This window comes from Rhinolophus sinicus, linkage group LG07 (genome assembly GCF_036562045.2).
Source record: "Rhinolophus sinicus isolate RSC01 linkage group LG07, ASM3656204v1, whole genome shotgun sequence".
Lineage (NCBI taxonomy): Eukaryota > Metazoa > Chordata > Mammalia > Chiroptera > Rhinolophidae > Rhinolophus > Rhinolophus sinicus.
Genome location: NC_133757.1, coordinates 105,410,389 through 105,433,839, shown reverse-complemented (window position 1 = coordinate 105,433,839; position 23,451 = coordinate 105,410,389). Strand labels below are relative to the sequence as shown.

General features: G+C 42.4%; 2 long non-coding RNA genes across 4 annotated transcripts in view; one reads left to right on the top strand and one right to left on the bottom strand.

The window, feature by feature from the left end:
• The window catches only part of LOC141572740 (uncharacterized), a 182,998-nt gene that overhangs the window by 29,164 nt on the left and 130,383 nt on the right, over positions 1-23,451 (bottom strand). The window lies entirely within an intron of this gene.
• The window catches only part of LOC141572738 (uncharacterized), a 40,182-nt gene continuing 23,314 nt past the window's right edge, over positions 6,584-23,451 (top strand). Inside the window, exons 1-3 of one of the 3 annotated variants that reach the window (XR_012498185.1) lie at positions 6,584-6,645; positions 11,533-11,695; positions 21,539-21,622. This is a non-coding gene — a long non-coding RNA (uncharacterized LOC141572738). The remainder of the gene's footprint in view (positions 6,646-11,532; positions 11,696-21,538; positions 21,623-23,451) is intronic. The other 2 variants (XR_012498186.1, XR_012498184.1) reach the window with 2 other exon arrangements.

Below are 23,451 nucleotides of genomic sequence, written 5' to 3'. Positions count from 1 at the left end.
TGGACTTACCCATGACTCTGAGCTTCCTAGTAGCCATGGTAAAAGGGAAAACTTAGTAAGTTCTATTACTTGTATTACTGGAAAGGAAATAAAGCTCTACCTAGCACTGTATTTTCAAACAACGTTCTCCATGCAGATGCTGCTCTAGCAAACTTCATTTAGCTGTGTTTATTAGCAAAGGAAGAAGGAGGGCACAGATAAGCACAACGGTGAATTGTAGAAAACAAACAAAAGAAATTCCTTTGACTTAAATGCTGGTAGGCCTCTTGAACGTGGCATGTAAATGTCTGTGAAAATATTTTGTATCTGAGCCGAGGCACTTGCTTTTCTTTCTCTTTTTCTGTTGGTGTATATATAGCACGAAAGCACTTCTTGGGCAGCAATTTAAAACAGCACCGTTTATCTCTCTTGCTTGTACTCCGGGTCTTGGTTTTGGTCTATAAATTCCTTCTGCTATCTTGGACTTTGCCGGAGAATGTGAATCCTTCAGCACATCCCATCACATTCCACCAATTCCTGACCTCCTGTTATCCTCGGCAGCCCCCCTGGGCTTTGTTCAAAGTCCTGCAGGGAGGCTGCGCAGGCGATGGAATGCACAGGCCGCGGAAGCTGGGCTGCACCCACTGTCCGCAGGCCTAATTGGCTGTGGCCAGCTTTCCAATGCTTCTGAGAGCGCTTGCCGCGGCACAGGCCGGGTGGTCCCGCCCCGCTGGCCCAGCCACAGAGATAAGGAAAACAAGTGCTAAGTGCTAATATCTGTTAAGGTTGAAAATATGAGCTGCATGATGTAAAGATGCTTAACACCGTTGTCTGGCGTGTAGTAGATTTCAACGAACGTGGGTTTTCTCCTTCCCTTTTATCTCCTCTCCTTCCCTTCTTCCCTCCTTTCCCCTATCTCGCCTTCCTCCGTTCTGTAAGTATCTGAGGAGCAGGGCTGCTATGTGTTCTTTTTTTTTTAAGTCTTTGCCCCTGCTGTTTCTTCTACCTGGATTCCTAGTTAACTTTCTCCTCTTTTCTTAGTTAACTCAGAGGCTCAAACCTTTGCCGATGTCCATTACTAGGTCAGCTTGCCCTGTTAAGTGTTTCCATTGCACTGCATAACGCTCTTTTTAATTCTTACCACATCGGTTATTTTATTAGTATGATTATTTAATGAAAATAGATTTTACACTTATTTGTATGATCACCTTCCCGAGACTGTGACATGATTCTGGTCACCTTCATATTCCCAGGACTCAGCACAGTGCCTGGGATATAGCAGACATCAATAATCATTGGTCTAATGAACCAATGAACAGGTGAATGAAGAGGTCTAGTTCCATGAGTTGTGCCAGGTGTAGGCCAGTGAATCACAGTATCTGCAGAATGAAGATGAATACTTCTATCTACTGGGGCGTACTCAGCCCGAGGGAGCCCTGGGCGTCTCAGGATGCTGAACCCCAGATGCTCAGGGCCTCAGAAATGCCACCTCCTCATACTGAACACAGGAGAGATGGCAGGGCCAGACTGCGTGGCCTCAGAAACGCAGCACCATCTCCAGATCTTTCTCAGCACTCAGTACGTACCCGTGTTAGTTTGCTAGGGCTGCCATAATGAAGCACCACAGATTTAAACAACAGAAATGTATTTTCTCACAGTCCTCAGGGCCAGAAGTCTGAGAGCAGGCTGTTGGCAGAGTCGATTTCTTCTGAGGCCTCTCCTTGGCTTGTAGATGGCTGTTCATTCTCTCACTGTGTCTTCACATGGACTTTTCTCTGTACATGTCTGTGTCCAAATCTTTTTTTGGGGGGAGGATATTGGGGAACGGTGTGTTTCTCCAGGGCCCATCAGCTCCAGGTCATTGTCCTTCAATCTAGTTGTGGAGGGCGCAGCTCAGCTCCAAGTCCAGTTGCCGTTTTTAATCTTAGTTGCAGGGGGCGCAGCCCACCATCCCATGCGGGAATCAAACCGGCAACCTTGTTGTTAAGAGCTCGCGCTCTAACCAACTGAGCCATCCGGCCGCCCATGTCCAAATTGTTTTTATATAAGGACAGCAGTCATATTGGATTAGGACCACCCCCCCACCCCCCGATGATCTCATTTACCTTAATTATCTCTTTGAAGGCCCTATCTCTAATACAGTCAGTCTGAGGTACTGAGGGTTAGGACTTCAACATCTGAATTTGGGGACACAATCTAGCCCTTAACAGTACCGCTAGAGCTGAACTGCTACTGTCTCGCTGAGTGACCGCAGGCAAGGTATTTAGGAACTTCTCTGCCTCCATCTCCTCCTCAGGAGGTACTAGAAGTGCCACCTCATTGAGCTGAATGATGGTTAAATGAGTTAATACCCATGAAGTGCTTGGGACGATGGCACGTGGGAAGTGCCCAGTAAGCATTAGCTATTATTATTAATGCTTAGCCCTCAGAAAATTATTGTGAGAAATTTGAGTAAAAGAACTGCTCTCTGCCCTCAACATGCTTACAGTCCCCTTAGATTGAAGATAAAACTAATAAAAAACAACCTGAGGCATTTTCTCAGGTCCAGGACTGGGGAAGGGAAAGTTAGGAGGAAGGAACGATGGCGACCAGCCCGGTTCTCAGCTGAGCCCATTTTTGAGTTGTAGGGCTTCCAGCTGCTGCCGGCCTCTTTGGCTTCCCCAACAGGGTGCTGCCTGAGAGGGACCTCAGTCCTCTTCAAGGCACTCAGCACTCAGTGCTTGTACTCACCACTGTGGCTTTCCAAGGATGGATGGATGGATGGATGCCCCCACGCCCAGGGTCAGAGCCACGCTGTGCACTCTTCCCAGCTCTGCCCTCCCTGTGCCTCTGGCAGACCATGTATTTCACTTACATGCCTGTTTTCTCTATTAGAATACAAGCTCCACAGGGCAGGGATTTTTGTCAGCTTTGTTCATTGCTCTAGATCCATCTCCTAGATAAATGCCCAGTACTCACTAGGCATTCAGTGAATGGATGAATGAATGAATAAATGAACAAACAAACGAACTCTGGCACTGTGAGCTCTTGGCACCCAGGAACAGACTGAGGGTTGGGGACAGTGAGTCTTCCTGCCCATTTACAGGCTCTCATTGACTGCAAAAGCCAGATGTGAGTAGACCACCCTGTCTGTGTATTTCCATCTGGTTCCATCAGTCAGGATGGTAGTGGATCTCCCCCAGGATTGTGGCACTAGTTGGTGCGCCCAACTGCAAGTGTAATAGTTGTAATAACTGACATTTATGCCATTTAGACGTTTATACTTATAATCAACTCATCTCAAAAACCCTATAATGTCTGTATTCTATCCAGAACTGAAGCACGAAGAGAGGTTACCCCGCCCCAAATGACCCAGCTAGTGTGTAGCAGGTTGAGAGATTGAATTCAGATCTGACTCCTTCTTTTCACTGTGAGCTCGTGTCTCTTGTTTTTGTAGGTATTTTAAGCTGTGTCAGGGGCTGCTCACCAGATGGCTTTTTAATCTCCCTCCTGTTGCTACATTATTAATCTCTAAATTGTTTAGTGGCGAGTAGAACTGGTACAGAAAGGAGGCATCCACGTGGGGGAGGCTTCCTGGAAGAGCTTGGAGGGTAGGCTAGGTCTGGGTAGAGGAAATAGAGACTGAAGCACACCATAGCTAGGGGAGCAACACTGGATCCCACCCGAATGGCAGCTGCCATTATGGGGATCACACACACCCCATGTTACTAGCAAAACAAAGCTGTGAACCTGACTTAGTCAAATATTTAGCTCCTGGTTACTTCCTGCTTTTGTCTGCTCAGAATGGAATAAGGAATTTGCAGTCTTCCATTTTCTGAAAATCCACACTGCACTGGATCTTTGCTACTCTTTCTGGAGAATGGTGGATGCTTCAGGGAGAGTTCTGCCATTAGCCAAGTCTCACCGCCTGGAAGCTTTCCCTGGGCACGCTCACTCCTTAGAATGTGTCATGCTAAGCCTGAGACAGACAGATGCCACCTGCCCTTTGAATAGGCTGTGTGTAGGAGGCGAGTAGAGTTTGATGTGGGTCCTGTGGGACCTGAGATCCATCGACCTCTCTGGTCCTTGCATCTCCACAGGGTGGAGAGGAAGGTGCCCTCAGATGAGTCAAGTAGATGGAGAAGGGAAATCTGCAAAGCTCATTTATTCTGCCAACTATAAAGCATTTTGAACTTGCTCCACCCTTCCTATTTTCCATCTGTCTTATTATTCATCACAGTAATATTTGGGCACTTTGAAAAGAGTGATATTTTAACATGAAGCTATTCCAAGGACAAGGAAAAATATTCTCATTTGGCATAAACCAATCATGCAAATTAGCCCAAATGAAAATAAGACTAAAGGCAACTTAGAATATTATTGTACTTTTCTAGGTTCCTGCCAGTCATTGCTGTCAGCTGTAGCATCTCTCCATCCTGGCTGGTGACTGTTGGGAAGTGGGACTTACATTTCTGGAGAAGTTGATGCTCAGGAATCTGCTCAAAAAGACTGGACATCAAAGATTCAGCACTCATGCAGTGTGTGAACCAGCCCTTGCAAGCTACACCAGGCACTTGTGATGGGACTTTCTAGAACCCATGAGGTTCTATGTTTGGCTCATCAGAGCAGTCCATCAATAACTCTGACATTTATTGTTTGTTTGCTTCCTGGGAGACTATTTAAGTAATGTGCGTGCGTGTGTGAGTGTGTGAGTGTGTGTGTGTGTGTGTGTGTGTGTGAGAGAGAGAGAGAGAGAGAGAGAGAGAGAGAGAGAGAGAGAGAGAGAGAGAGTCTATTAAGGGCCAATGCTATGTAAGCTGACATTAAAAAAAAAAAAAGACAGTTTTTTTTTTCTTTTTTTTTTCTTTTGGAGAAGAGAATGCAATATTTCATGACCCACGGCACAGGAAGTTTTTAGAACATGGTTAGCAAATCCTTCTTCTCATGGCACTGTGGGCAATGAAGCAGTTTCTCCACTTTCTCTCCATTTGCACCTCTTTCTTTCCTCCCCATCTCTTCCCCAACTCTTTGTCTCCTAGCCTTCTCTCCTTCCTTCTTTTCTGGCTGTGCCTTATGCTCGCTCTGGGTTCCAGGGCCATCCTAGCTGGACGCAATATGCAAGTCCAGAACTGAGGGCGCCCAACTCAACAGATGATTGTTTTTATCATTACTTTCCTCAAGTCAGGGTTGAAGTGGCATCACTGGGTACATTCTCACAATCCTTCCCTAAGCCTGGTTGTGTTTCTGACTGACTCTGAAAGGAGCTCTCAGCCTGTTATATTTATTCCAATGTTCTATTTCAAAGGGACATTAAGACAACTGGGACAACACCCTTTCCAGTCCTGTTGCAAAGGAGACAAACCTGTCACTACAGTCATTTCACATCTCTAATTTCAAAGGTCATAAGGATGAGGGTCGTTACATATCCTACTGCAGTTTTGACTTGTTGGGGGGAATTTGCAAAGCTGCATGAAATCAACAGTGCTGACTTTCTAACTTCCTTCTTTTAAATCCTTTACTTTTTAAACTATTAAGAGCAATCTGTTTTTGATCTAAGAATTATTACTGAGAAAACATGCCAAGAGATACATGAAGGCATGCTGAGGTGCCCAATCAATAAAGTTAATTTTCCAGTTAAGCCAGGGAGGAGATTAAAAAGATTTCTGAAGTAGCATATGGACGCTATTCCTCTAGATTTTTTTTTTTAATTTACAAGCTAAGCTTCTAATTTCTTATTTGTTTACCTGAGTGTTTTAAAGTCTCTCTTACTGATGATGTTCACCACATCATTTTCAGACAGCCTAATTTTCTCCGTAATTTTCCTCTTACCTCAAATTCTCCATAATTTCTCTTACCTCAAATTCTCCATCTTTCTAGCAGATCAGATTCCAGATCTTAATCATGTGGCTGATTTGAAATGAAATCCTCCCTGTTTTGCATTCTCTTTGATCTAGTAATTCCACTCAGAGTTATTTCTTTACATTGGCATGTGCAAATATTTAGGCGTAAAGGTGGCCATTGGAGCATCAATAGAGAGATGAAAATTTGAAACTAAGACATTTGTTGAATAAATTATGAACACAGATGAAATGGAATATTATGCAGTCATTTCAGATGATGTAAAAGATTAATGACATATTAATATCCCTAATGTATTATTTAGCAGAGATAAAAACAGTTATAGATAGTATCATACAATTTTATTGAAAATATGTACATATGATTTTTCCCCCAAAGACTGTTAGTATACACACTGAAATGTAAACAATTGTTGTCTTTGAATGACAGGATTAGAGGTGATTTTTATCTTTCTAATATTTATTCTTTTGCTTATCTATTTTGTGATTTCTATTTTTTACTTGTATCTTTTCATGTATATATACATGTATATAGTATAATTTAAATTTTCTTTTAAAATTAAACTATCCTCTTATTAAGGTATAATTGCCCATTCTTTAAGAAGTGAGGACTAAACTGAGGCAGGGATCAGAGAACTTGCAGAGAGTTCAAAGGTTAACCTCAAAAATGGTTTGGGCATGACAGGTGAGTTGAAGTGGTGACGAAGGGAAGGGAAGGAAAAAGAAGGGGCAGGGAGGGGAGGGGAGGGGAGGGGAGGGAAAAGAGAGAAGGGAAGGGAAGAGAAGAGAAGAGAAGAGGAGAGAAGAAGAGAAGGAGAAAAAAGTCAAGGTAAGAGGGCTGTGTTATTCAGTTCTACCAAGAAGGCTGAGGAGAGATTTGGTCAGTCTTTGGGCCTGTAAAGGTACTATTACAAAGCAAGGGAATTTGTCTTTCTACAGTGACTCCACAAAAGAAGTGACTTAAAAGTCTGGTATGAGGAATGGGGGGAGTGTTTCCTTTAGGAAATACTAGAAGAGGATACTAAGAGTCCTGTAAGGCAAGGGTTTTCCTATGTCTGTGATGGTTTGTTACACGGTAAATAGAACAGAACCAGTGTTAAGAGCCAAATTTCTGAAGTGCCAAGAGGTCTCAGCAATAGGAAATTATAATCATTGCCAGGAAATTACTCTAGGGATAAACAAAATTATTCAGAAAAAATCCGCTTAAGCTGAGTTACACCCTCTTTTTAGATTGTGGAAGTCAGTGTACTGACCCGTTTGTCCTCATGACAGACCCTGTGTCAGATTGTCCCTAGGACACAGGACACCAAAAGTGGGCAGATCAGTGGTCCTCACTTTTTTTCAAGATTATCAGAGGTTTGGAGGAGTTTGTCAATCCAACTGGTAATATTGCTAAGGAACTTGGCTTATACAGAAAGGTTAAGAGAGAAGTACAATTATTTTACCCAAAGAAATGATATTTCAAAGAAGAAATAGGATAACACCACCTAACCCCTACCAGGCTTATGTAAGAGAGTAAAACAATCTTTTGAATGACAATAAGAAAAAGAAAGTCCAGAGCCTTAACAGTTACATCATTTGGGGAAATTGGAAAAGCACCAGAAGAAAAGTCAAAATATGACAGTGGCAGGAGAAAAAAAAATTTTTTTTTTTTTAATGAAGCAGTAAAATCTCTACTTACTGGAACCTAACAAGTCCATTCCTAAATTAATCAGAGATTTTACACTTAAGGAATAATGTAGAACATTTAGTCCTGGCAGAAAATACTTGGCAGGCTAAACCACCAGTCTCATCTGGTAATTCCCACGTTTACTTATTTGTGTTTAAAAACGCAGTGTCTTCAAAGTCAGCTGTGTTGCCCAAACCTATAGTTCAGAAAGACATCCCTGAGTGTAGCTGGATGCTCAGCCATCAAAACAATATTTCATCATGCTAAGTACAATCATCTTAGAATGGTGGGAACATCCAATGTTAAACTTTAGGAAAAACTTTGATCCATGGTGACACCAGAAGCTCCTGGGCAAGTTTGGAAGCAGATCACTCGAAAAATCGTTATTGAATATATATTATGTGCCAGGAACAGTGCTGTTAATAAAAAATAAAGAACAGTTCCCTGCCCTCGGGAAGTTCACTGTCTAACCAAAGATACTTGCTGACTGGGTGTTTTTATGAAATGTGCCACAAATATTAAACATGCTGAAGAGGCAAATGGATTTCCCCAAGCGAGTATTTGTATTCCTTTGGCAATGTCTTTGAGGTACCATGAATATGAATTAATTTCCCAATGATGGTGTGCTGGCTATATTCCATTTGCCCCTCCAGGGCCACTCTCTACCCTTCCCCATCCTGCCCTGCCCTGGAAACTGACCTATGCACCGTCTGGCTTTTGGTTGGGTTCAGCCAGTGAGAGGTGTGGCAGGAGAGGAATGGGTGAGGGGAAGCTCAGGTTGGGGTGTTTATTTCTCCAGGTCCCTCTGTGCCCCACCTTTCTACAAAGACCAGTAGGGAATCCTCTGCAAACCCCATCCTTCAGGCCTGAGGGTGGAATGGCTCCCCATTTTGGTTTCTTAATTCCATAACTGATGATTTGGCTTTTACAACCACTTATTTTATTTATTAAAGTAAAGAAAAGTAGTAGGGAAAGAGGGTTTTCCGGCTATGGGTTCACCAGCTGGGGAGGGCAACACGGCCAGATCTTTAGTCTGAAGAGTTCACAAGGCTATTACGAAGATTAACAAGGTTTTACTGCATCCCCTAGGATGGAAATCATTGCTTTGTAAATGGGAAACTGGTCTTAGAGTGAACATGGCAGGAGCATCTAGACGAGTCAGAACAGAAAACACAGCTCCTGGTTCATGTTCCATTACTTTAATCGCTAAACACCACTCAGTTTAAGCTAAAGAGACATAATGGTGCATTTGACATATGCCTTCACATCAAGATGAGATAGGAGCCCTGAAAGTCTAATGTTCAAACTTTCTTACCTTCTGCTAAGGATGTCACTCAAAATCTCTTCTCTCAGTTCCTCTTCTGACTGATCACAAAATTCAAAGCCATTCCTACTGCAACCCAACTGCTCTCCCCAGGTGAACTTTGCTTTACAAGAAACACCTGTGTGTAAATAACCCAGTAATAATTCAAGTTGTATTCTAAATGCACCATAGGGATCTCACTATTGAAAAAGGAACACTGAAATAAATGCTTTTGTAGGCAGATTACCTCTTTTGTAACGTAAACAACATAAGCATAGATAAAGCTTCCAGTGTACCTAAATTTAGATTTTTACATATTGGCTTTCATTAAAGCAGAACATATCTGTAAGTGAAAATATTTTAAGCCTTAGCCCTTTGCACACTATAATGGTTTTTTAAAATCTCGTTACAATAAAACCCATTAGTTTGAATAATTAAATACAAAAAACTGTTTTCTGCAAGCATTAAAATTTCTGATTTTAATAGGAAAAAAACACACACAACTGAATGCCTTGTTTTTAAGCTTCTATGTCAATCTTATTTTAAAATGGCAAACGGTATAATACTGACTAACCTCATGCAGAAAGTACACTGCAGAGTGGGAGTGACTGAGGAAACACGCCCAGCGCCTAAATTTAGGACAACAGAGGCAGACACAGAGCTACGGGGTCTCAGTGTTCCATAACCTGGGGAACAGTACCAGCTAAGCGGTCAATATGTATTCCCTATTTCAATCTTTACGACTCTACAGGTGTTAATCATCCTCACTGCTACAAAGAAATCAAAGCTTGGAAACATTAAGTAAGTTATCTAATGCACACAGGTTCTAAGCAGGGGTCAGAACTCAAACTCACATCTCTGCATCTCAAATAAGTGCTCGTAACACCTCTGCCGACTATTAGGTTAAAACTGAAATAGCCAATAATTGTACTTTTGGGACCGACAAAGATGGAATTTCATGTGGTTTAACTAAAGCCTCTCCACCACACAGAAATCAAAGGAAGAAAAAGTGGAGATGACCCCAGGTAACCAGAGTGTGTTTTGTATGACAGAAAGAGCCCAGGTCACTGGGTTTCTCACCTCTAGTCCCTCTCGCTTCATGTCCCTCCCACCCACTTTTGGACGTACTCCCTCTTTTTATTCAAGAATCTTTATAAGGCACCATATGCCCATCAGGATCTGTGCCAAGGGCCGGAGACACCAACCTGAGTGCAAGTTCATCCTTGACCTTGAGCAGTCTGCAGTCTTACTCTTAAGGGAACAAATATAAATTGCATGAGCAGGAAATCATTTCACGGATGGATCCAACTGTTTCGGTACATGTGGGGACAGCCGTGCTGACTTCACACACCCCCTCTAAGAAGCGGTGAGAGGAGGGCAGCTAGGCCACCCTGTGTCTCCGTTAGGACCTCCTGCTTTGCAGTCTCTCCACCCTGGCGGGGAAAGAAAGCACTGAATGGCATGTGGAGAGAAGACATCAAAAGCCGAGAACCTTTACAAACTGGAATGTTGGTTGCTCATTCCTCATCTCATTTGTCACTTTGAAGGACTCATCATTTCACAGCTCAAGTGAAGCCACATCTCACTGCAATTTATTTCCTTGGAGGTTGAAGCCCCATGTCTATGGCTTGTGTCCCATAGACCGTATTTCATTTTTGCAAAATCCCAGCAAATGAAATAATATGGGAAAAGCTGGAAGTTAGTGAGATTTAGCTTACATACCTATATATTCATGTGTTTACTATGGAGAGTTTACTAACGTGAGGTGATGTTTTATGTTTAAAACAAAGTAGCTAACTATACAGATAACTCAGTTATTTCTTCTAGAATATTGCCTCACAAAACAGTGGGCGGCATATTCCTGCCCCGTGCTGATGACTGCACACATGCCTCATAGCCTTGAAACGTTTTTCTTCAGAATATGGTCTTTTCAGATGTTTTACAGCAAACATTAAATTTAGTCAGTTATTGTGTTTAGTTCAGAGCGGAAAACAAACTCACCTTGAACATTGTGAGGGAGTTTTTTTGTTTGTTTAATGGAGAGAAATCCTTCACTTATGGCTGGCCCTTCATACGAATAAACAAAGACTCATTTATCCTGAGCACTGAGGTGGGATGTCATGGAGTTGGTAATTATTAATGACAACTAATGGCTGGTAGTTATTGGTGACATTTGTCAGAGCACGATTAAAATAATAATTACAATAATGTGAGGTCTCATGAACAAACAGTAATTGCAATAATGATTGCTATTATAATAATGAGTGAAAAATGCTTTTAGGTTATTAAATCAATAAGGATAACGGAAGCCTGCATGTGTGTGTGTGTGTGTGTGTGTGTATAATAGATATAGCTATATATATATATATATATAATACACATATTATATATATATATATATATATATATATATATATATTACACATATTATATATATATATGATTGTGGAAGGTTGTCAGATAAAAATAATTGTCACTCAAGATTGAAGGTTTACTATGTGCCAGGAACTGTGCCCAAGACATAACATACGTTGTCTCTAATTCACAGCTGTTCTGTGAGTAGACATTGGTAGCACGATCATCTTTGTGATGCTAATGAGGAAACAGAGGTTTAGAGCAGTTACCCAATTTGACGGTGGTAATTTAACGGCTGGTAAATGCAATCAAGAAAATTTAAACCTGGTCATGCACTTAACCAGTATTCTATGGTTATGGAAACTCAACAGACATACTCTGTTACCTAGGACAACCATGACACCTGCTGAACTACCAGTTCCCCCGAGGATGTGGGTCTGACACAAGTCATCCTAAACCCAAGGGGCTCAGCTGCCATTACGACCTGTCCACATACGAGCGGGGTGAAAACTCCATAGAGACCAGCCTGCAGAGCTGCCCAGTGGAGCAACGGTATTTCTATAAAGAGGAGGGACTTGGTTTGCTCCTATGGGTTGGGGATAAAGCCTCATAATAATATGCCTTCTTGGGGTTTTTTTATCAGAGTCGTGGCCTGAGCCACCTCTTGACTCTCTCGCTGTGGGCAAGTGGCAAATTGACTGCCCTCCATCGACCACAATTTGTACACTCATAAGTGGTTATGTGTTTGTACACATTTGTGTCACTTAATATAAGTGGGGCTGCATCTTCATCATGAGTACGTCCATTAAAACCCAAAATCCTGATTTGTTTTAATAGTGGCTCTCTTAGCTTCTATATTTGAAAGATGTCAGTTATTTTTTTTTCTTATTTGAGAATGGGATAATAGGATTGTTGGTTGATGTTTTATCTAACCAGGTGTTACTTATACATCAACAAAGGTTATCTGTTTTGCAATGGATTATAACAAAATCACACACAGTTTACCGTAAGCCTGTGGTGAGCGTGATTTAGACCTTGATGGCCCCACAGGCACAGGATCTCGCGTGGTGCTCGGAATCATCATTAAGATGATTCCTACTCATCAGTATGCAGAAAAACACAGCTATTCGAGCAATTCGAGCATTGTCCACGGGCTTTCAGATAAATGAGCACTCACTATTGACTTCGAAAAATGACCCATGGGAACTAATAAGAGCTGGAAATGGCTTAAAATTCACATTAATGCAGATGAAATATAAACCTTCTTACTAAAGGCACAACAGTGCACCTGTTCCCCTCATGAAAAACATGATTACATTCCATTGCAAATGGGCCTAAGTAGGAGTGACATATACGTACTTCCGGGTCCATCTCTTTATTGGTTGTGAAGCCTAGCTGGCCTGGTGGAGTCGCACACTTGCAGGGTGGAGTTGGAGTTCTTTTCCTTAGAACACTCTAAGGAAAGTGTTCTAAGGAAAACTCTAAGGTGTATTTCCAAACCAAAGCAAGGCAGATAATCAAAATGTCTCTTGGCTGGAAGCTATGGTGGGCCATCAGAAAAAGGGGTTCTCTGGGACTAGGACGCACTGCTTTGCAGGGTGAATGAACTCAGAGAGCCACATGGGAGCACGGACCTCCCTCCTCTGAGTAAAGATGAGCACAGGTCCAGTAAAGCACACGTACAGATTCCGAGCAGCCGTGCGACGCTCAAGTTAACTTCCTCAGGCCAACGTGCTCTGCTTGCAAACACACAGCTTACATGAAAAATTAAACAGTTGTGAAAGACACTGAATGATCAACATTATGAGATTTGTAATTTTCCCACTCTTTGCATCCTGGGTTAAATTTGGTGAGTTAATATTTCATGAGTGTTCTTCTGGTCAGGTTTGCGCACATGTTGAAATAAAACAGTGCTTGTTCAGAACCATGTCAAGACGCCGGCACTCAGGAGCGTGGAAATGACTCATGCTGTGGACTCGCTGTTTTGTGGGGGCAGAGTGTGGCCACACATGATAATAAGACCTTGCAGATACGTAGTGGTTTCTGGCAAAGCACCTTTTGTCATTTGCTCTTCACTGTCACCTCTAAGGTAGGCCGCGCAGGGATTATGTTTATGGTAAGAATGATGTGATAAAAAGAAAGGGGACAAATAGTTTCATAAAACCATTAAGCTCAATTATAACCAGGGTGCCCCAGTCTACAGGGCAGAAACACACTGCGATGCTCAATTAATAAAACGATAGGCCACATTTGGTTAAAGTAGTCATTAACAAGTCTCCCACCTATAACCGCTCAGAGATTTTACTGTTCCTTCTCTTATTCATTGCCAGGAGGAACGCTTTCATCAAAACTGGGCCTTTGGTGCTTAAGCGTTCTCCTGACACTGCTTCTTACTCACCAAATAGAGGCATAATCCTTAGTATGTAACTGCAAAACCCTGCACACAATAAGCAATTGCTTTCCCAAAGAGGATTGTGACTTCAGATGAAGAATAAGCTGCTGAAGGAACTTAACTCTCGAGCAATGGAAGTCCTGTTTCCATGCACTTGGAGGCCAAAAAAGAAAAATCCAGAGGCTACCACACAAATGCCAAAGCATCCTTCATTCTGTCTGTGGAATGTCAGGACCAGACAGGTTACTGGCAAGGTTACTCTGCCCTCTTATTCAAAGCTCACAGGGGGAGAATGGGTGGGAAGAATGGGTGGGACTCTGGAATCATTCAGCCCCTTTCAGCAAACTTGCCTGAGAGGCCACGGCTCTTTAAGATCTCCTTAATTCCCTAACTGAAATGATACCCAAACCATTTCACTTACTTTTCCCCTTAGATTTTTTACGTACTAATTGAATCCTGAAAGATTTTCTGCTTTTTGTGCTTGAAGAAGGGGGCGGTGAGGGGGGGGTGAATCTCACAGATAAAAGGAAGCCAGCACATATCATTAAGTTTAGGAAAAAAATCCCCCAGATACACATTCTGAAACGTGGTTTGTGTATTTCCACCATCAACAAGTTTGCCCTCAAGGTCAAATTAGCTATGATCATGAAAGCAGATCCACAAAAGCATCAAAATACCATAGCAAGTCAGGCAAATCTTCCATCTCAATCTTTCTTGGTCTTTCTAGGGGCACCAACCAACAGAGGGAGAATGGCTGTGTGGAGATGAAAGAGCATGGTGACCAGGGTCACAGCTCTGAGTCCCAGCAAGACCAACGAATTAGCTTGAGCAAGTCACTTCACCGCTCCAAGTCTAGCCTTCCTCCTCTGGCCAGGGAGGTGGGGGAGAATCCCATCTCCTTCCCACTTAAGGGGTTGTTTTCAGAGCCGAACTAGATGGTGGGTGTGGATGTGCATTGTAAACAGGATGGTTCATGTCCTTGCACAAAACGAGGTACTCGGTTATCTGGAGGAAGGGACATGTGAAGACTGCTCCCCAGCACTCCCCGTGCCAGCTCTCTGGGCTTCCAGCCCCAAGCTTCTCCACGGCACGACTATCCATACAGGGTCCAAGTCCTTTACATCCATTATTTCATGGGAGGCAACCGTCCCGGAAGCAAAGCCTGAGATGGAGATTCGTGTGTAAGTGATGAGATGGAGAGAGCACACAGGAGAGAAGCCCTGTGAGGAAGTGACGGCCCCAGCATGAGGCAGGAGAGGCAGGGAAGCAAAGAGTGGGGATCAGTTGAAGCCCAGACTCCGCGAAATCCCACATGCTCTGAAGTATGACAGTGTCAGGGAAGGGGCTGGCCTTCTGTAACCTCTATCAGTCAGTCCTTCGCTGTGGGCCGCCAGCACCCCTTCCTACTGCAAAGAGTGAGGGTAGGATGGGGGTACCATAACCTTCCAGGTATTTCCAGGTTATGTGGCTCTGCAGGCAGAGAGCAAGTTCTCTAAAGGGGCAGCTCTGAGCTATTGGCAGCCAACCCTCACAGCAGGTAGTGAATGCATGTAGTGGCCTGGTGTGAACCACCACCACCATTTAGTACAGATGAGGAAACTGAGGCTCAGAACGGGGAGGAACTTGTTGGCTTCAGGGCCTTTACTTCTGCCCAGAACTCTCCTCTCCTCCTCTTTACTTGCTCTTTACATGATTCTTAGTGATCATGTCAATTTCAAATATCAGTCCCTCGAGGAAACCATCCTTTCCCACCCCAGATCAGGCTGGTTCTCCCAGACACTCACATAGCACCTTGTGCTTGTCCTTGGAGGCACTTATCAAAACTACAATTTAAATAATTGTTTTTGCAATCATTTACTTGGTATCTGTCTTCCCCACTAGACTGTAAACTCTTTAAGGGCAGGGACCACAGCAGTTTCATTTGCAACTAGAACCTGTTATATAGCTCAGGCCTGGCACATAGTAAGTGTTCAATAAACAGTGGTTGAATGAACAATAGACTACAGCTAGTAAAAGTGTTTAAAATTAGGTCTCTCTGTCTCAAAACCACATCCTTTTTTTCACTCTGCCTTCAACCATGCAAAATCCTTGTTTATTTACATTGAATGTCTTACAAACTTTTGAAAATCCACTCTCAGATGTCAGTTTCCTGCTATATTTATATTTGCACTTATGCTATACCTCCTGCCAATAATGAACCTGCTATAGAAAGTAGCAGTTTGGTTCTTTATCTTAAAACTACCTCTTTCAGGTTTCAGGATGTGCTCCTTTGTACAGTTTCACAAGTTTCAGAGAGCCGGACTGTCTCCTCCTCTTCCTCTGTCCCCTTCATAATATAAACCCTTTGATTACATCTTGCTCAGTCTTTCTGCTTCCAGGCTGAAGAGTTCCAATCATTTTAGCTTCTCCTCCAAAATCACATTTCCTTGATCATTTTAGTTCTTCTCCTCTGGACATTTTCCAGCTCTTTATGGCTTTCTTGAGGAGAAATCCAACTTTAACTCCGCTCTAGATAAGCAATCCCTTTCGTGATCCCTCATTGATTCTCTAGTTAACACTAAGAGGACGGCAATTGTTTCAGACCCTGCAGTCTCTCCTTCAGCCCCAAGTCCACTCCCACCCATCAAGCTCAGTGGTTAACCTCTCGCCTTCCTCTTGCCAAGAAGATTGGATCATCCTATGGAACCCTCAGCCTTTCTTCCGCTTCCAAGGAAAGAACTGGCTCTCCTCTCAAAATCCCATTCTTTTTCCTACTGATATAAGCACAAGCGAACAATAAGAAAACAGTGGAGCTGACACTTTTACTCCAGATCCAAGCTTTCCATCAGCTGCATTCAAGGTTAAAAAAAAAAAAAAAAAATCATAAAAAGGTCTGTGAAGAGACTAACCAAAATATTTTAAGATTATTCAAGATGATGTCACGTTAGCAAAATATTTTAAAATACCATCTTTTTCATCTTTATCCTTTCTTTATTTTTAATTTCAATGTTTATGTATAGTTTATAATGTATCTAACATGTAGTACAGTAATATATGCATATAATCTAATAAGTAACAATAATAAATAGTGGCAAAAAAATTTTTTGTTGACAAAGACGTATGATGAAAAATGTTTGAAGACCATTGGTCTAGAGAGTGCCACTAAAACCAACCTAGTTATAATCTCATGGCCCAGCAATTTGGGCTCAATGTCCCAATGTCACTCTGAACCTAACAAGTTCAAAATGGACTACTTGCTTCCCCTGCCAAGAGAAAGCACTTTTGATGGCCCACTTTCCCCCCTTGATGCTCTCAGATTTCCAAGTTCAAGGCTTTTAAGAGAGCTTGGACTTTGCCTTCTCCCAGACCATTCTCCTGCAATCCACTTATTCTTCAGTCTTCTTCCTCCTTCATCTCTCTCCATTCCTTTGCTTTTCCCCTGTGAAAGGATTCCTCCAGCCTTTCAAACATCCTCTCCTCGATTATCATAATTTCCTAAGGGCTCTCCCTTCCTCCAAGCCCCCCTTCTCCCCTTCTCTTCTATGCACTCTGCTACCACATTCACCTTTCGAGAGTGCTGGTCTCATTTTGTCCCTCCCCCAACCCTAACGCAAGAAGCACAATAGTAAGTCTCTCTTTATCCTTGAATTTGAAGATTCTTGCAAGACTTGCAAGACCTTCTATAATCTGACCCCACCCTTTCATTGATTTATTCAGTTACAAAATATTGATTGAGCATTTCCTCGATTCCAGACACTGCGTGGGTGAATAGATGTACGTCAGTGAGTAATAGAACAATAACAATAATTTATTAAGTGCCTACAATGTGACAAACACTGCGTTGGTGAACAAGATAATCTCTTCTCATAAGGACTTTTGAGGCTATGCTACAAGGGCTCATACTTTCGACCAAATCGTGTATCTGACTTTTCCCCATTTAAATCCTTCAGCCAAATCCTTTATGTCTTACAAACAGGCTGCTACGTTCATTTCCTAGTTCTCTCCAGGATCCATCACCCTATACTCCTTCCACCCCCATGAGGATCCTGCATCCTCTCCCCCATCACATGTGTCCATCATTTAAGATACTACTACTCATTTCCCATGACCACTGTGGAGCTCTCCCTGACTGCTAGCCCTTATTCATTTCTTCCCTCTGACGTCCTAGCCCAGTCTTGGGACTGTATCATGCACTGTCCCATTCTCTTACTTGCGTCATAAGCACATGTACGGAGGGCCCTGTCACTTAGGCCACAAGCCTCTTACGTCATGCTTGTGTTGCTGTAGTCGCTTGTCCCAACACACTGCATCTACCATTGTAGGTGCTCCTTGAATATTACTCAGTTACATGAAGATTGATGCAGTGGTCTGGTTAGGGCAGGGGATTACGGAAGCCTTTTTTTCCAATATATTTTTCCTCTTCTCTATAATGTGGCTATATTACTTTTATAATGAAAAAATTGCAAATAAAAACAAATAAAATACTTCTTCAATTTAATTGAAATCCAGAAATAATTGTTCTCATTAGGTAGCTAGACCTTGGCAGTACTAGAGCTAATTCAGACCAGATTGGAAAAATTCAAAAGTGGTTATTAGCATACACCAGTTCCTCCAAGTATAAATTGCTCCTTCTCGATGACAGCCCAAATTTTCTGGGGCAAAGCTAGTTTTGTCCGAGTTCTGGATTTCCTAGAACACCCTCCAGGGTCAGGCCAGGAGCGGCTGTCCGAAATGCCTAATATCAGGCCTTGCTTGTAGACTGTTAAACCTATGAAAACATATATTCATATAGGTTTCTAGCAGTTGTCAAATGGATCTTGAAGGATTTTTGCTTTCAGTGTATCCTGTAACAGTAGATTGGGAAAATGAAAACAAAAACAAAACCAAATTACCAGCAATAGTTGGAGTAGGAGCAGTGCCATTTTTTCCTATTGCCATGAAAACAGAGGCATGATTTGCATAGGATGATGGATATCCTTGGTGTAACTGGGTATAGTTTTAAAGTCACAAGAAGCCGGGGGGAGTGAGGTAGGTGCACCTCCTGTGAAATTAACAACTCGCCTGAGTTCTGCAGTGGAGCCAACTGGGTTAGGGTGACACAGAAATAAATAGGATCCCTGCAGAGCAAATACACACTTTTCCTCAACCACCAATTCCTTTCACCTCCTGCCTCTCCGACTGACTAATTGAGCCGTGAATTTTATTGCTCTGATCATTTATGTCATATCTTTTTACATCTCTCTCACTTAACTCTCCCTGGTCCGTGAAGGGCGGTTTTGATGTCCAGCCCTGTTGAAATTTACTGGACTGGTTCAATGGACCATGTATTTGGAGTATTACACTGACAGGGCCTCTCCCCACTTCGGTTCTGCTGAAAAGAAAAACATAGTTTCACCCTCACTTTTTTGATACAGAAAGCCCAGCGCATCCAGCTGTCTTTGGATGTAGATAATAAATAAGATCGACAGAGAAGCTTAGAGGACTGAAGTTTCTGCTCAGATGTCCTTTGCTTTAAGGTCATATCATGGGGGTGTGAAAGGTTAGGAATTGAAAATGTCTGGGTCCTGCAAAATTAGCACCCCAAGTGCTTTATTTCTCTGAAGAGGCATGACGATCATATTTGGGAGGGAAGGTGTTCCAGATGATAAATGTTCCCTCTGGTCAAGCTCCCACCTCTTCCCACTCTTACAGAAGAGAAAATGTTAGCAGTGCTCCGAGGTGCGACACTGTAAACACCTCTCCGCAGTCAGTTCCAATTGCACAATGAACTATGGTTAGAACAAGATAATGTGGGGAAATTGGGTGTCCGAGGACTGCAGGTTTCAGCATTTTCCTCAGTGCTATCTGAGCAAAAGGGCTTCCCAGGAGCAGAGAGGCCTCCAAGCGTGAATTCAATTCAGGATAAACAAGGCAAGCTGCCAATGGCCTTCCCTTTCCCCAGCATGGTTACATAAGCACCTTCCCACTTTTTCAAAAATTAGAGACTCTATTGATTTAGTGTTCACCATGCCTCAGTGTGATTTATGACCCAGAAAATGTCTGACAGCATTCAGGTTGCTTTGTGAGGTTCCAGGCCAAAAATGCAAGGAAGAAATATAGAAGAAACTTTCCTCACTTGCAGATAAGCCTCTAAAAAAATCTCATTCGTCTTTTAAGTCACCTCTGCTTTGCTTATGGCCTCCTTTCTATAAATCATGGGAGAAATTAAACTTCAAATTTGACCACTTTCGCTGCAAATGTTTATCTTTTTGGAACTGAAATACCATGACATCTGCCTTGTTCTGTTTTCTGATGATGGCTTCAACTCTTTCCATCCTTCTGGTAGAGATATTTAAGTTTTTGAAGTACTGCTGCTTATTTCAAACTACATTTATTGGACATCTGTTTTATGCCAGCACCATAATATATTTATGAAACTAACAAAGATGAATGCATGAAAACTTATAGTCCTTCTTTCAAAGAGCTAGTCGTAGATTAGGCGCAGAGCAGAAATGGGGAGCTGTCCGACAGACTGCAAGCGACCCTTCCATAGTGTTGGACGTCACTGGGAGGCAGCTGCACATCCAGGCTTGGCATTTCCTACCTTCCTTGCACCTAGGTGGAGTCATGTGACTATTCCTAGTTCTAAATGTGAGAAGCATTGGGTGTCTTCCAGCCCTGGCCCATAAATCCCTCCTTCTCACCACACACATGCATATGTTCACTTTTTGATACTCTCTTCTTCTACTGTCTAAGCAGAATAAAGATGCGTTTCAGGGCAACATGGGAAACCATGGATTGAAAATGGCAAAGCTTCCATCAGCCAGGGTCCCTGAATGACTGTGTGGACAAAGGACAGCTGCTGACTTATTCACCTGCCCTCTGTGATGACATCAACAGGAAATATATTTCTACAGTATCTGAGCCAGTATATACTTTCTAGGTCTATTAATTATAGTGGCTAACTTACTCAATCTAATGTAATGGAAGAAATAAATGTATTCAAATAACAATAACACAACATTTGAAGAGGAGTAGGGAGAGGCATAGAAGTGGCCAACGCTAAAAATTGGAATAATTTTGCAGTGAAAGCCCTGTGCCAGGAGCAGCAGCTCAACATTAGAGGGACTTAATGGGCAAGAACATCAAATGGGGCAAAGGAATCCTTCTCTTAAGTTCAAAATTGTGTTTCTCAGTGTGTTAATAGGTATTAGAAGTCAAATAATTTCGAATAACCGGATTAAACAAAGCTTTACAGATTTCTTCCTCTCAGAAGTTCCAGAGACTTTAATATTCTTCTACGTACTGGACAAAAGCTGCTTAAAACCTTCCAATAACTGCCTGTTCTAATCAGAACACAAACCAAAGTCCTTACGATGGCCTGCAAGACCTTACATGACCCCGCTCTGCCTTTCCTCTGACCTCACCTCACGCCTTGACCAATGAGAGTGCAGGCATGAAAGGACTTGTTCATCACAGTATCCCCAGCATCGAGAAGTCATTTTTGAAAGCAGTTCCTAAACTTTCTTGATCAAGGAATTCTAATTTGAAGAGCATCTAGGAAGCTAGTATTCTGTGGAACACATTTTGGAAAATGCTGGTTTCAAGAAAGTTCTACATCTTTTCCTTAATTTCATATGGACTCAGAGATATATGCAAATACAGAGAATTGTAGTTCATCTTATCAGGCACTGGGGATAATGTAATGCCCTTTGCTGCTCCATGGAAAACTTTGGGAACAATGAGAAAAACAGGTTCATAAAGCAAATGGAAAAGAGGCGTAGGCTCTCCATGACTCCATTGCTTCTCTCCTCAACTGCCAAGATATTGAGAATGAGTGTTTTTACCAGGTCAAAGAATCCCCACTGGGCTTAGTGGCCAAGTGTCAACAGCACTTAGCTGATTTAATCTCTAGTAACTCCTCAAAGCTCTGACCTGCCATTTGGTTTTGAACCAATTTACCTATTATCAGTAGCTTTGCTATCGTGACTGTAGGGGTATGTTCCACTTTGGTAAACCCTCACTTTCTCTTCCACTTCATACAGCTTTTTCCAGCACGCCACACTAGACCTGGCTCACCTTCCACATGTGTCATCCTGTGGGGAGTTTGGCATTTGCTGAGAAGTCAAGTGAGTTTCATCATCATCATTATCATCATCCAGCATGTGCTGTTCACCTCCTCTGAGGCTCTGCATGCTACATATCTCTGCATAGCAACCCCTCAGGAGGCAGGCATCTTAAGGTCAAAGAAATGAGGGAACAAAGCAGTTAATCATGTGCTACTCCCATCTGTTAATAAACACTGTAAGTGGGGCAGAATTCATCATTTGCTTTTGGAGACACAAAGGTTAAGTGCTTTGTCCCACTCTGCAAATCAAAACACTGTCAGAGCCCAGAATGGAACTGGGAGAACTGACAGGATCCTTTCCAATTCACCAACAGCTCCTCTCTCCACAGCACTGTTGGTGGACTTTCTCTGTGGTGAAAGTCAGCAATGGCAGTTAAAGGAAAGCTTAAAGCACCCAGAGCAATTGATGGATGCTTGAGGTAAAACTATGAGAGTCCAAGTAGAAATGTTCAGTCAACAGATTCCAATCTTCTCCACATCGAAAGGCAAGTTTGATTTGCTAAATTTCATCCCATCCAGACTATAAAAGAAATGAGTGCCATTTAAAGAAAGGGTTTCAAAATTCTCCAATCATATCGACTCATTTACTTCTCATTTCCAGGCTTGTTAAATAAGGCAGAATGCCATCTCATCACATCTGAAAGTAGTTTGGGCAAGATCTAAAGAAAAATATTTCCTGGACATTATTCTTTATATGACTTGTTCTAAAAGTGCCAAGGGGTAGAGAGAAATAAAAAAAAAAAAAAAAAAACACAAAAAAAAACAACCCCACAAAAAACCAGAATGTATTAGTTGGCAGTAGGCCCTCTTTCCTACCCATAGCTTTTGTCTTATAAGTTACATACTGTATATATGGTTTAGGGACTGTCCTAAGAGATATAGTCTGGGTCAATGGGCCATATATGCAGGAACCTCAGGTCTCTGAGATCAGAAAGGTACTCACTCACTTGTCCCAGACTTTGGTTTTCAAACTCCTGACTTGGGACCAATGTCTCCTTTGACTCCTTTTCCCTGATAAGGTCTCTTCTTTCCTAGATCACTACACTATTTTTCCAAGTCAAAGCAACTGCTAAAGGCATGGATCCATGAAGCTAAGGGCAATGTTGGTCCTCGGATACATTATCTTCCCTCTGTCTCATGGGCACAAAGTGCACCATCTTGGAATTGCATTATTTTAGAGAGGATGGAGTGCGCAAGTGTAGGTGAATCAGAAGAAAGTAACTTTCCTCCAAAGGCTGCTTGTTATCTTTAAGATCAAGTCCAAATCCCCTAGTATAGTTGAAAAGACTATGAGCTGTCCTTGCTCAGTATTTCTAGTTTCATCATTCATCACTCTCTCATATGAACCCTGGGCTCCAGCCTTGCTGAGGTGCTTGCAGTTGCAAGTATGTCTCATGCTCTTTCCTTCCCCTCTGACTTTCACATATCATGTTTGTAGTTGCTGGGAATTCTTTAAGGAAGTACGAGCATCTTCACCTCTGGAAAGTATGTGCCAGGCAGAGTTAAGGGCTCCTACTTTTGTCCATCCAAGGTACCTTGAAATATACTTCTTTATAACATATCCTATGTTATGGAATTTCACCTGTTTCCCCTCCACTAAATTGGGAGCTCCTGGAGGGAAACTAGGCGTGACACAATACAGACACTCCACCAATGTTTGCTAAATGGAGGATCTGATTATTAGAAATACAACCTAAGTGCATTTCCTGACGACAGTGGGCTGGAAGTCTTGCCTTTCCCGTGCAATTTTACCCGTGGGCCTTGGATGTTCATGCTGTAGATCCCTCAACTCTGAGTCTGAGAGTCTAATGACTCTTTGGAATTACATAG